This window comes from Cryptomeria japonica, chromosome 1, assembly GCF_030272615.1.
Source record: "Cryptomeria japonica chromosome 1, Sugi_1.0, whole genome shotgun sequence".
NCBI lineage: Eukaryota > Viridiplantae > Streptophyta > Pinopsida > Cupressales > Cupressaceae > Cryptomeria > Cryptomeria japonica.
Genome location: NC_081405.1, coordinates 209,165,873 through 209,179,363, shown reverse-complemented (window position 1 = coordinate 209,179,363; position 13,491 = coordinate 209,165,873).

Genomic DNA, 13,491 nt, shown 5'->3' with positions numbered 1-13,491 from the left:
ACACACACAGATATATGTATGTGTATGCGTATGTGTGTATGTGTATGTGTATGTGTATGTGTATGTGTATGTGTATGTGTATGTGTATGTGTGTGTGTGTGTGTGTATGCATACATATAAATGTATATGTATAAAAAACTAAATACACTATGAGGATGGAATGTAGTAAGGGTCTTACACACTACAAGGAAGAATATACACAACAATCTACGAGACACAACAATCTATGAAAGCATGTGTAGTACTAAATTATGTTGCATATCTACAATTTAGTCTAAATTGGTAAAATGCAACATAATTCAATACTAAAAATGGTTTTGTATGATATAAGGATGTAACTGTCATAAAATTGTGCCTTCTGCAATTTTAACCACATTTGAGGTCCTCACCTTGGCGACAACATCTTCCTTTACCAAGACCTATTCCTACATTTTCATCCTATCACCCTTTCTCCTTCAAGACCTGTAGCTGCTCTATATCCTATCTAGGGCCCAAAATAGGGCAGGACAGGGGTGTGGCGCCCCTATCCTCACCCCTAAGGGTGGCCCTATGTTCGGTATGCCCGGTCACTTATGCATAAATTATCTTCGGGGTTTACAATTCCTCTTTGTCGGCCTTCGATGGTTGAAAATTAATTATTGAGGCATGTATAAAAAGGAATTCAATTCCCTCATTCAACAAGGGAGGAACAGATGATAAAGGGGGGAGGCATAAGGATAAGATACACGATTTCAAGGTCATCGTCAAGCATTCAAGCATTCAAGTCTTCTTCATTCATCCATTGGAGCAAGATTACAACATTCATTTGCAAGAATGTGTGTGTGTTAGGGTTTTTTCATGACACATGCCATTTCATACAACATTTATGGTTACATTTAAGAAGCAAAGCATTCATCATCAAAAAATTGCAGATCTACAAGGTATACATTTCCATTGTTTACATTCAAGCATTTGCAATTACTTTCTTTCGAGGTTCATTCCTCAACTAGGGTTTGATTGAGGAAAACCCCTATCTACAACCATTCTCCCTCTCTTTTATGTGTGTAGTTTGCAAGTGCGCAATTGTAATTGTAGGTTTGGGCCCCATTTGCAGAGACGAAAGAACTCTTTCCTTTTCACGGATTTTGTCGAGGACCATGTACATTCCCGCCATGGTCCTGACGACTTTTCTCCAAATTTGTAAAGTAGATCCATATCAGTCTAATTAGCTCAGATCCAAAATTATAGTGTGATTCTGAATTGGTAGCTCCTCATTTCGCTCATTTCCTCTCTCTTTTCCGCATAGTTAACAAGTCAACTTTCTCATTTACAAAAGAGGCTAAATCACACTTCAACCTCTTGCAATCCACTCAAAATTCACATCCTTGTTTCCCTTGGATTTGGATCTAGCAGATTCAAGCCCCTCTTTTGAATGTAAAGTTCCTCCCAAGTAAAAATCATCCTAGTGGCTTCCTTTCTCTCTCCTAGGTGGGGAGTCACTAGAATCCAATTTTCACTTTACAGGATGTAAAACATAATTCAACACAATGCAGCATAATTAAATACTAATTCAATTATGAAACTATCATGTTCTCTAAATTTGTGGGTTCGTGGTGACCTTTGAAGATAGGGTGTGCACATAAAGGCTCTTGACCCATACAAACCATTTTATACTATTACAATAAGTACATGTGTGTGTGTGTGTGTGTGTGGCTAAAAGGTCATTCATAGGTAATTCTAAAAGCAAGAGACCTCCAACCTAATTGTTTTTTCCATCCACTTCGACATCCGATTGGATAAACTACAAACATGATTTTTTTCCAAAATCGGACACATTCGCCACGTGTACCGAACCGATTCATCCAACTTGTGAAATAAACCCCAAAATTATGCGTTGATCTAAACATCAGAGGCCTCACCCCCATCAACTTGCCTCTAAAACCTCCTGAAGCTAACATGGTGGCCATATGGCATCCAAATACATGACCACCTTTCTCACCAACATGAATTAGAATTAGAATAAGAATTAAAATTGGAATTGGAATAAGAATTAGAATTGGAAATGGAATGTGAATTGGATACACACACACACAAATGACGACATTTCCAATTTTGATTCAAGAGAATCAACAATTTATATAGAATAAAAAATGATGACATTTCCATTTCTAATAGAAGAGAATCAACAGTTTGCAAAGAATCAAAAATGATCATTTCAAATTTTGATTCCATAGAATCAGCTAATTACAAACAATCACATATGATCATTTCCAATTTCAGAACTAAAGTCCGGATGAGGAGGGATGACTAAAAACTAGAACCTCTAAACCTCAAAATCCAATGAAAATAAGCATAGATACAAATGTAGCCCTACACAAATAAATAGGGTTGTGAACAAGAATATAGGATACCTAGGAAAAAGAGAAGCATAAGGCATGATGGAAGGATTAGGTTGAAGTCTCGATTAGGATAAGATTAGAAAGATGGAATGCAAGACAAGTACAAGACACATTTGAAAAAATCAGCACAAAGATCAGAAAATAGATCCTTGGACATATTGATTTAATCCAGTTTGAGATTTGGGTGGTGTATCACGGGGGAAATTGGCATCCACAATCAGACTTAACGAGTTAACCACCAAAAGTCAAATCCAATTAGCCTAATCTGCAATAACAATGAAAAGTATAATTGAAATCAACAAAACAATAAAGATCAATCAAATTCTCAAGCTCCCTTGTTGATTCAATTGCTAGCTTCCATTGCTCTTCTCAATCTTATGGTTGAATGGCTTTCAGAGCCATGCTTGAAAACCTGCATTAAGACACAAAGATTTCGAAGATAGTGGTTGATGAAAATAGGAGATTAATGCTAAATTTACAGAAATTGGAGAGAAAACAATTGATAGGTGGAGTTGAAGCGAGCAAAAAATTCGATTGATAGTTAGAAAGGTGATTGAGGAAGTTAACTAAATTAATTAATTAGTCAAAAAAGGTGGAACTCGGAAGTGAGTGTTAGTTAGAAATTAGCACGTACAGTAGGAATTTAGCATGAGATTGCTTTTAATTAAATTTGTATTTAAAATTGATTTTTTAAAATATCCAAAATCATGCACATAAAGTAAGATTAGGATTTGGAGAATTTTGAATTTTGAAATAAGAGAAATTTATTTAATTTGGAAGACATGGATAGCAAATTAAATGATTTAAATAATATTTAATTAGGGAAAAATAGAAATTGAATTTAATTAAATAATATAATGTTAATAATAGAGATTATTTAATTAAAGAATAGATCGTAATTAATTAAATAATAAATTATTTACTTGATTTTAAAGAAGAGGAGGTTGCATGATTAAATGATTGGAGGGAAATTGGAAGAAATTGACTAATTAGAAATGATGAAATGTGATGATTAAATTATTTTAGAAGAATAAATTTACATTATTTAAATAATTAAATAATTCTTTAATTAATAAAGGCGAATAATTAGTACATTAATCATGAGACAGTTTTAGGTGCCTACAAGTAGCATATGGATCAGAACGATATCAATCCACATCATCTTTAGGTAAATGCGCGAATAAGGTAGGGGAGCGATGTCACATTATAAATTTAGGGGAAACAAGTGGAGGAAACAAATGGAAACAAGTATAGGGGTAACTGTGAAGAAGCCCATAACATAGTAATGGCAGAAGTATTCAGGGCTAAAGTGCATATGTGCATCGTGGGGGGTAACTAATGAGACCCCTAAGGAACACATGGAAATACTATTTCAAAAAGGGGAGGAGAAGGAGAAAATGATAGTGATTAAGATTCTGGGACCAAATTTCTAGTCAAATGGGCACGTCCATGATGGGCAAGTGTATGAGAGTTTGTTTGATCCCATAGTTTAAATTTTGGGATATGCTCTATATGCATATGACATTGTCAATCGTATGGTTAGACAAGAAAATGTCGAGAGCTTCAAGATGGCCTTGGAGACTTTGGAAATTATCCTTGAATTGGGTGAATGGTGGGGTATTTTGATCTCAATGCCAAAGGGGAAAAAAATGGTAAAGGCTTGGAAGCTATTAAAAAATAAAGTGGGCAAAAAGTACAGTCTAGAAGAGTTCGATGCATTATGGATGCAAACAAGGATGTACTCCCATATGTTGATGTCAATCTTATGTTATCTATTTATACTTGGAATAAGTGGCAATAGTTAGGTATATTTACTGTGAACCGTATGGCCTAGTAAACTATTAAACTATATGGTAGTTATATGTTTATGCTTATAATATTAATAGTTTATTTAGTCCCTTAAACCCTTCTACATGGCTTTATCCATTTGTATGTAATCTTTGTGTACATTGCATTTTTTCTTTAAATATTTCTTACAAGAAGGAGCATGTGAGCACTTGACTCACATGACTCAAATTGGTACCAACATTTGATGTACACAATAATTATATTCAAGCTCACAGCAAGCATAACATAAATTCAATTTATTAAAATCAATAAGTGGGTTTATATACATTAATATGGTCCTATATTTTCATGGTCCTATATTCAAATATCCAACATGGCTGACAAGATACTAAAACAATTTACTGTTATAGTCTTTTTCATATTAATATAATAGTTTATTATTCCATCATTTTGTGTACTTCGCATTTTACTGTTATATTCAAATATCCATCGTGGTCATATATTCAACTATCAAATACTGGGAGCAGGAGCTGGAGCTAGAGAGGGAGCAAGTTCAAGTTTGAATTTGAATGGCCCTGGTGTGAGTCTCCTGCATGTTGGAAGTCCAGGGGATTCCCCCGTGACTCACCCCACCAATTCAGTTTCTGATCCCTTAGATGGGGCCTCAAATGATACATGGGATGGTGGTACCATACAGAATACTGCCAATGGTAAATCTATCATCTCCGACAAATCTGGTGGTTTTGAGGGCCCCAATAATAAGATTCCCTCTATGGAGTGCAATAAGAAACAAGCTTCTTTATTTGGAACTAAGCTTAAGGGTAAGGCCATTTCGTCGGTACCGCATAAAGTTGACCTGGAGTCTGGTGCTTGCTCCATTTCTATCCCGAACTGTATTGTGGATCAGAATATGGCTCACATGAACTTAGTCTTGGTGGGTAAATTTGTTGGACCACGTCCCAATATTAAGGCTGTTAGATCCTGGGTGTCTAGAAAATGGAAGGGTAAGGATCAAATTGATGTTGTTGCAATGGCTGGTGACTTCTTCTCTTTTTCATTCACCTGTGAAGAAGATCTTTGATTTGTTTTGGTGGGAGGTCCCTAGATGCTAGGTAAATCCTCGTTGGCCCTCAAAAAGTGGGAACCATGTTTTAACCCCAAAGATTGGGAATGTAATGAAGCCCCAATCTGGGCCAGATTGTCAGGTTTACCCATGGAATTCTAGGGAGGAGATATTTGCGGGTATTGCAGCTTGTTTTGGTGAGCTAATTTCAGTTGACCCAATGACTACAACTAAAAGACATCTGGTTTATGCTAGATTGTGTGTCAATATCAAACAGTCTTCAAACTTGCCATCCGAGATTGATCTTTTCTCTAAGCTGGGTAGATGGGTGCAGAAAGTGGAGAATGAGTCCATCTCTTTTGCGTATTTCCATTGTAAAAATGTGGGTCATTGGGCCAGGCAGTGTCCATCTAAGCCAAAGAAGGAATGGAGAAAGAGGAATGACATGTCGCTCTTAGAAAAGATGGATCCCCTACCCTCTGATCCTCCTTTGGAAGAAGTTAACCCCTCTATCCCTTCCCCGATTATGGGGAATGGGGTTTTCCCTGACCCGATCCCTCCGCTCTTTGAGGAGAATGCCAGGGAATCCCTTGCTGTGGATGCTCCCTATGAAGAAGAGATTTCTATTAATGCTATTGGATCTGTCTAGGATATTTCCATTCATTTGGTCATTGATATGGATAACTCTATTGATGTGAAACCCCTGATCTCTCCCACTCTAGAATCATCCCAAGAGGACTCCAATCCTTTTATTGAGTTCAAACCCAAAAATAGAGTAAGGAACTCCCCTATTGGCCAAAATACTTCAGTCTCTTGGGGGGATTGAACCAGAAATAGACAAAAAGTGGACTATGGGTCAGATTCAAGGGGGGTGTGGAGGCCACCCAATGTGGTTAGTAGAGATAGGCAAAGTCAAGCTTCCATTGCTAACAGAGCCCAAAGAACGTTACCAGAAATGGGGATGGGATCCCACTCTCTTGCTAAATGAAAGTTATTTTGTGGAATATAAGGGGATTAAATCATCCCCATAAGCATGATTTTCTATCCAATTTGGTTAGAGATCATAAGCCAGATATTTTCCTTGTCTAAGAAACTAAAATGCCTGGTAGCAAAGTGGAAAAAATTAAATTGGCGATTTTTGGTGATTTTGGTGTTCACTGTGTTGATGCATATGGTGCTTCAGGTGATATCACCACTCTTTGGAATACGAGACTGTTATGTGGTAAGGTGGTTCTCTCTTCTCCTAATCACATTTCTACTAGATTCTATAAACTTAAAGATGGATCCTCCTGGATTATTTCCAACATCTATGCTCCTAATGGGAGATCTGCTAGGAAAGCTCTCTGGTCTTCCATTTTCCATGCTAGATCGCTCTTCCCTAATGAGAAATGGGTCTTTCTGGGTGATTTCAATACCCTACTCTCAAACTTGGAGAAATATGGGGGCATGCCTATCTCTATTGATAGTAGACAAGACTTGGCTAACATGATTAATTCTTTGAGCCTTTTGGACCTGGATCTTATTGGTGCTAAGTTCACTTGGTCCAACAGATGTAGTGGGGAGGATCTCATTCAGGTTAAGCTAGATAGGGGACTTGTCTCTCCAAATTGGATACATAATGCTTCTTGTAAACTCAATTCCTTGTCCCATGTTGGATCTAATCACTTCCCTATTTGCCTTTCGGTGACTCTGTTGTCGGGAAGAAAGGCGTTCCCCTTCAAATTTGAGAAAATGTGGTTGATGGCCCTTGACATCCATGATAAAATAATGGAGTGGTGGAATATTGATATCCAGGGTGCGACCATGTTTTGTATTGCCAAGAAGCTATCCAATGTCAAGTCCAATATTCAACACTAGAACAAGTCCTCTTTTGGTAATATCTTCAAAATTAAAGATAAGATCAAAATGGATCTTGAGGAGGTTCAAAAGCATATCCAAGATTTCGAGTTTAATAATGATGTCTCGAACAAAGAAATCAAGATTTTAACTAAATTGCATGATATTATTTCTAAATAGGAGGAATTCTGGAAGCAGAGATCTAGAGCCTTATGGCTTAAAAGTGGTGACAAAAATACTAAGTTTTTTCATATGACGACCCTCAAGCACAAGGCTGCTAATAGAATAAATAAAATTCAGGTGGGCCAGAAATGGGTTGACAAGCATGAAGACATTTGCCAGGAAGCCATCACTTATTTCACTAATCTCCTACTGGTCGATAATCTTCTTAATCCTCTAGCCCAAAATGAGATCTTGCAAGAAATTTCCAACATGGTCTCTCAGGATATGAACTTGGAGATAACCATAATCCCCTCTCATGATGAAGTTCACAATGCAGTCTTCTCTTTTGAAGGTAACAAAGTCCCTGGCCCTGATGGCTTCCCTCTATTTTTCTTTCAAAGATTTTGGCATATCTTGTTCTCTGATGTGGTCTTTGTGGCTCAAGATTTTTTTGGGTCCCGCTCTCTCCTGAAGGAATTGAATGCCACCTTCTTTGTCCTCATCCCCAAGAAACCTGATGCCTACTCTTTTCAGGATTTTAGACCTATTAGTCTTTGCAATTTTATATATAAAATATTCACCAAAATCCTTGTGCTCAGACTTAAAAATTTCCTCCCTTCCTTAATTTCAAAACACCAAAATGGGTTTGTTCCTGGAAGGAAGATCTTGGATTCTGTTATTGTGGTGCATGAGAACATTCACTCCTTATCTATCAATAAAAAACTTGGTTTTTTTTGTTTTGTTTTTTTCTTCTGAAATTGGACCTGTTGAAAGCTTTTGACAGAGTCAACTGGAGTTTTCTTCTCAGAATTATTAGGGCGTTTGGATTTGGAGACAAATTCATCTAGATTATTGAACAATGTGTGTCCACTCCAAAATTGTCAGTCTTGATTAATGGAGCTAGCTCTAGTTTCTTCTCTGTGTCAAGGGGCATTAGATAAGGGGATCCTCTATCTCCTTTCCTTTTCATTATGTTGAGTGAAGCTCTCAATAAAATTATCCAAAGGGAAGTTAGAAAAGGCAATATTATGGGCTTACGACCCTCCTCCTAGACCTCTTCATGCTCTCACCAACAATTTATGGATGATACTTTGTTGATGGGGGAAAGTTTGGTTAAAGAAGCTAAGAATTTAAAAAAGACTTTGGATACTTATGAGCAAGGCACTGGCAAAAAAATTAGTCTTTCTAAAAGCTTAATTTATTTCTTTAACACCCCTGAGCACAGGAAAATGAAGATTGCCTCAATTTTAGGGTGTAAAGTTGAAATTCTGCCCGACTCTTATTTAGGTCTTCCCCTCTGCCATGGCTCGGTCCCAGAGTCCTTCTGGGCGAACCTTATTGATAGATTCCAAAATAAGTTGGCTGGGTGGAAGGTGCTCTGTTAAGCGAAGCTGGTAAGCTTCAATTGCTCAAAGCTTTGCTACAAAGCCTCTCGTTTTATGCTATGAGTTTATTCAAAATCCCCATCAAAATTGTTGATAAACTGGAAAGAATTAAAAAAATAATGTGGACAAGGACTAAAATTAAGAACATATTACATCTTGTGGCTTGGAATCAAGTTTGCCTTCCCAAGTCCATGGGGGGGTGGACATTAGAAATCTGAGAAACTTCAATAAATCCCTGATGGCCAAGCAATTGTGGAGATGTCTTAAAGAGAATAATGAATGGATTGACATTTTCAAACATAAATACCACATTCAGGATATCCAAAACACTCTAGAAGCTTATGACCTTCCCAACTCTGTCTCTAATTTATGGAGTAATTTATGGAGTAATTTCTTTGGCTCCTCCAAAATTATTTTGCATTGTTATAGATGGGTGTTGGGGAATGGTACCAAAATCAGGTTTTGGGATGACAAGTGGACTGGTGATGGTCCTCTATCATATTATGTTTGGGCTCCTCCTTTCAAAGAATTATGTCTCAGAAAAATTGGCCCCCGGGTGGCTAATTATATTAGAGATGGAGCCTGGTTGGATCTCAATTTTGTGGATAATGCTTTGTTACCCTTGCAACCCTAGTTGAATTTTATACATATCCCCCTCTCTCGTGTGGAGGATGAAGTGTTCTGGAATGTCTCCTCTTCTGGGAAATTCAAGGTTGTCGATGCTTATAAGTTCATCTCTAAAAAATTTTCTCCCCCCCTTCTAGGCCGGTATCTGGAATAAGCTCTTAACTCCAAAAATTAACATATTTTTTTAGTTGTTTATATAGGGTAAGATTTCTACCATTGACAATCTTTGTAAAAGAGGTATTCCTCTTACTAATAGATGATTCCTTTGCAAAGAAGCGGAGGAAAATGTTGGTCATTTGTTGCTGCATTGCTCTTTTGCTATGGATATCTGGAGTTTCTTTCTTGATATCTGGAACACTAATTGGGTCTTCCCTGATTCTATTCAAAGGTTGTGGTTTGAATGGAAGTGCCCCTTCAACAATCAGGCTTTGGGAGTGCTCTGGAATGTCTCTTCCTCATATTGCTTGGGGTATTTGGAAAGAAAGAAACAATAAAGTCTTTAGAGATTTGTAATCTACTGTGCTTGTTGTGGCTATTAGAATTCGTAATTCTATCAAGGAGAATTTTGTTCATTCCTGCCCCAATAGAAGGAATGACCATCCCCTCCCTTCTCTCTTGAAGGAATGGGATACTATCAAACGGTGGCAAATTGACTGAAATATTGCCATTCTGGTGCTCAAAATAAAACAGTGCAGACAAAATGTTCTTTGACATCCCCCCCTATGGGATGGATCAAAATCAATGTGGATGGGGTGACTAAAGAGAATCCTGGGCCGGCTGGGTTCGGGGGAGTGGCTAGGAATCATATGAGTCTATTGGTTTCTACAGTGGCACTCCCTCTGGGCACCCAATCCAACCACTTTGTGGAGGCCAGCGCTACCCACTTTGGGTTACACATGGCTAAAAGGGAAGGTTTTAGAAAGGTCTGGATGGAATCGGACTCACTAAACATTGTTAATTGTTTGATTGGGCGTACGGATCCTAGCTGGACTATTTCCAACCTAATCAAGGACTGTTGAGATATGATAGAAGAGTTAGATTATTTCAAAATTTTGCACGTCTTTTGGGAAGGCAATAAGGCAATAGATTTACTGGCCAACATGGTGGTGGGCTACGTGGCGGCTAAATGGTGGAGCAGTATGGACTCTTTCCCAAAAAACTTGTGCGATCTAGCTTGTGATGATTCCTACCACTTGTGGTAATTAATGAATTTTAATCGTTATTTGATTAAGTTGTTGGGGAAATGGTTTCTTTTTTATTTCCCTATTCGAAGATCTAGTGACTACCCTTGTGCCTAGATTTTCTGTCTTATTCTATGGCCCATCACCTACTATTGTTCGGAAATTGTGTGGCCCATTTCCTGCTACTATTTGGAGACTTATCTGGTGTGGCCCATTCCTTGCTTTTGTTTGGTGACCCAAATCATTATGGGTGGGGACAAGAATAGGCAAGAGCCGCCCACTTTTGAGAAATGGAAGAAAAATAAGGAGGTTTGGTAGGAAATCGTTGATGGGGGAATTGTCCCCTTCTTGGAAAGACTCCTTGGACCTTCTCCTCTGCTCATGGAAATGTTTGTTAATGAGTGGAAAAAAGGGGTTTTGAGGGCTTATGATGCTAAATTCCAGCTGGATGAAACCCTAGTGGCTATGATTACGGGTCTAGTGATGAATGGCAGAAGATTCTACAAAGAGAAGAAAATTGGGGAGGAAGACATGGCAAATTTTTTTGATGAAGATAAGGAGCGTTCAAGAGTCAATAAAATGGCTGATGGTGGCTACAACAAGAAAGATATTATGACTCCCTAGGCAGATATGATCAAGTTCATCATGAGATACATTACGCTTGATGGCAGATATGCCAATATCTTTTCTTACCATTTTACCATTTTGAATCACTTTAGGCATGGCAAATTCATTTCTATTCCTTTCTATCTGGCCTCTTCTTTGGAGAATAGTCTTGAAAAACATGTTGAGAATCCAAATAATCTGGTCCTTCATGAAGGGATTATTGTGCTCATTATGGAGTACGCTAAGACCCATGAAGTTGTGTCCTCTCTCTCTGAGAAAGGCCAAATCCCACATACTAATATTCAAGAAGTCTTTGATTCGGATATGGAAATGGAGGATAGTGGGAGTGCCAAACCTTTTGATGACCCTGATTACAATCCGATTGAATAAGATGAATTGTTGGTCACCCCTGGAACTAGCAAGAATACCCCCAAATGGGCGGGCAGTAAATATAAATCAACCAGCGAGCTGATTTTGCCTTCTTCTAAAAAGAAGAATCTTGTGGTTAAGGACTATGGTCCTAAGATCTTGGACCAGGGAATTAAACTGGACATTCCTCTTAATGTCTTGTAGGAAAAACAAGGGACTCTACCTAAAGAAGTGGGGAGTGGGTTACAGAAGAATAGTACTCTGATGAACCTGGTGATGGAAGCGACTAGAAGCCAGGAGAGCTGCTGGAAGTGGGTGGAGAAGGAAATTGATACCCTGAAAGAGGGGATTAAGGAAATAATAGATATCTTCACCGCTACGCCTGAGCCTAGAAAGTCTGAGAAGCTCATGATCATGACCCAGAAGCTCTCCCAAGATGTCGAGGTTATGAAATGAAACCATGAACAAAGAATTGAAAAGGTAGAACAATCTATGGTGGAGATAAAAAAAAATTCAAGAACCTAGCCGACATAGGCAAGAAGGCCATGAATAATAGTATGGAGGGGCTCGAAAAGATCAATGTCATGGTTGCAGAGTATAGATCCATTCACAATGATCCTAAGAAAGATCTTGGAGGTGAAGACATTGCTGTTGGCGGCAACAAAACCATAAGCCCTAGCTCCAGGACCAGAAGAAGAAGCAACAATAAGGGCATCTCCAAGTTCATTATGGAGGAATTGGAGGAAATCAACAAGATTACCATCTAGAAGAACAAGGAGCTAGTGCACTCTCTAAATTGAGTGTTTCTCTTTTGTTGTTGTGTCTCTTTTTTCTTTTGTGTCTGTTTTGGGGTGGTCCCCTATTTTGTTGTTGGTTTCTGTTTGGTTAGCTGATGACCAAATTCTATAAAACTTTTGGTTTTGGGTCCATGTAAAACCCGTTTATCTTTATAAAAAACTATCAAATACTATAGCAATTTACTATTATAGTATTTTTCATATTAATGTTGAATACTAACTAATGAATCTTCTTGTAATTCATTTTCATCTTTGACAAAAAATTTATTGAAACAAACATAAATTTGTTGTAATCTATTGTAATCTTTAACAAAAAATTAAACTAGCCAATGTTAATGACACAATTGTCCCATAGCTTATAAAATTTGTGGTTTGTTGTTGTATTCGACCATAGTGACTATTATTCCCCATTGTAGCTTACAAATAGTTTACAACCCCAAAATTGCATGCCCCATGACAAAAAAAATTATGGGGCTTTAAATGCAACCCCATGAAACCCATGTCAACACTAAAAGTTATGCCAAACAGATGCAACGATTACATGATCAAAACCAAAAAAAAAGGTTGAAAATATATTAATTTTTTTTGAACTTGTCAATATTACAAAAGATAATATTCCATTTGCTAAGATAATATTTTTTATAAGATATTAAAATTTATCCGCATATAAAGATATATTTTCATAATTTTATACATTTGCCTTATACCAATGAATCTTGAACAAAAGAGTACATTTTCCTTTCTGAGATATTTGTGTTCATGAACACATACTTTAGTGTTCAAAAACACAAATCCCCCCCAAAAGTCGAGAAAGATGCATCCATGCCAAAAGGAAATGATAAAACTTTAAAGAACATGCAACAAGATTTTGTACAGAGCAAGAACCCACAAATTTAGAGGATATTACAACTTACAATAAAAAAAATTTATTTTTTCTTTCCGTGAAAGAAGTAATTAAATAACAAATAATGGAAGGCTGTAGTGAGGAATAATCGTCACTATGATCGAATATAACAACAAACCACATATTTTACAACATGCATTGAAATCTACATAAACCAGAAAACAAAAGTGGAAATGGTTAATGGAAGGCCTTAATGAGGATTAATCCTCACCTAGGTCAAATACAATAACTTGAAATCCATGCGGTTGATCTCCATGGTCACCTTCAAACTCTTCTGCAACTACCTACAAGGAGGGAAGTCAAGGAAGTAACCATAAAAAATAATAGCATATTTTAGAAACAAAAACCCTTAAACAATTGTTTAAACAAAAACAATAAAGAAAGTTACCTTTAAA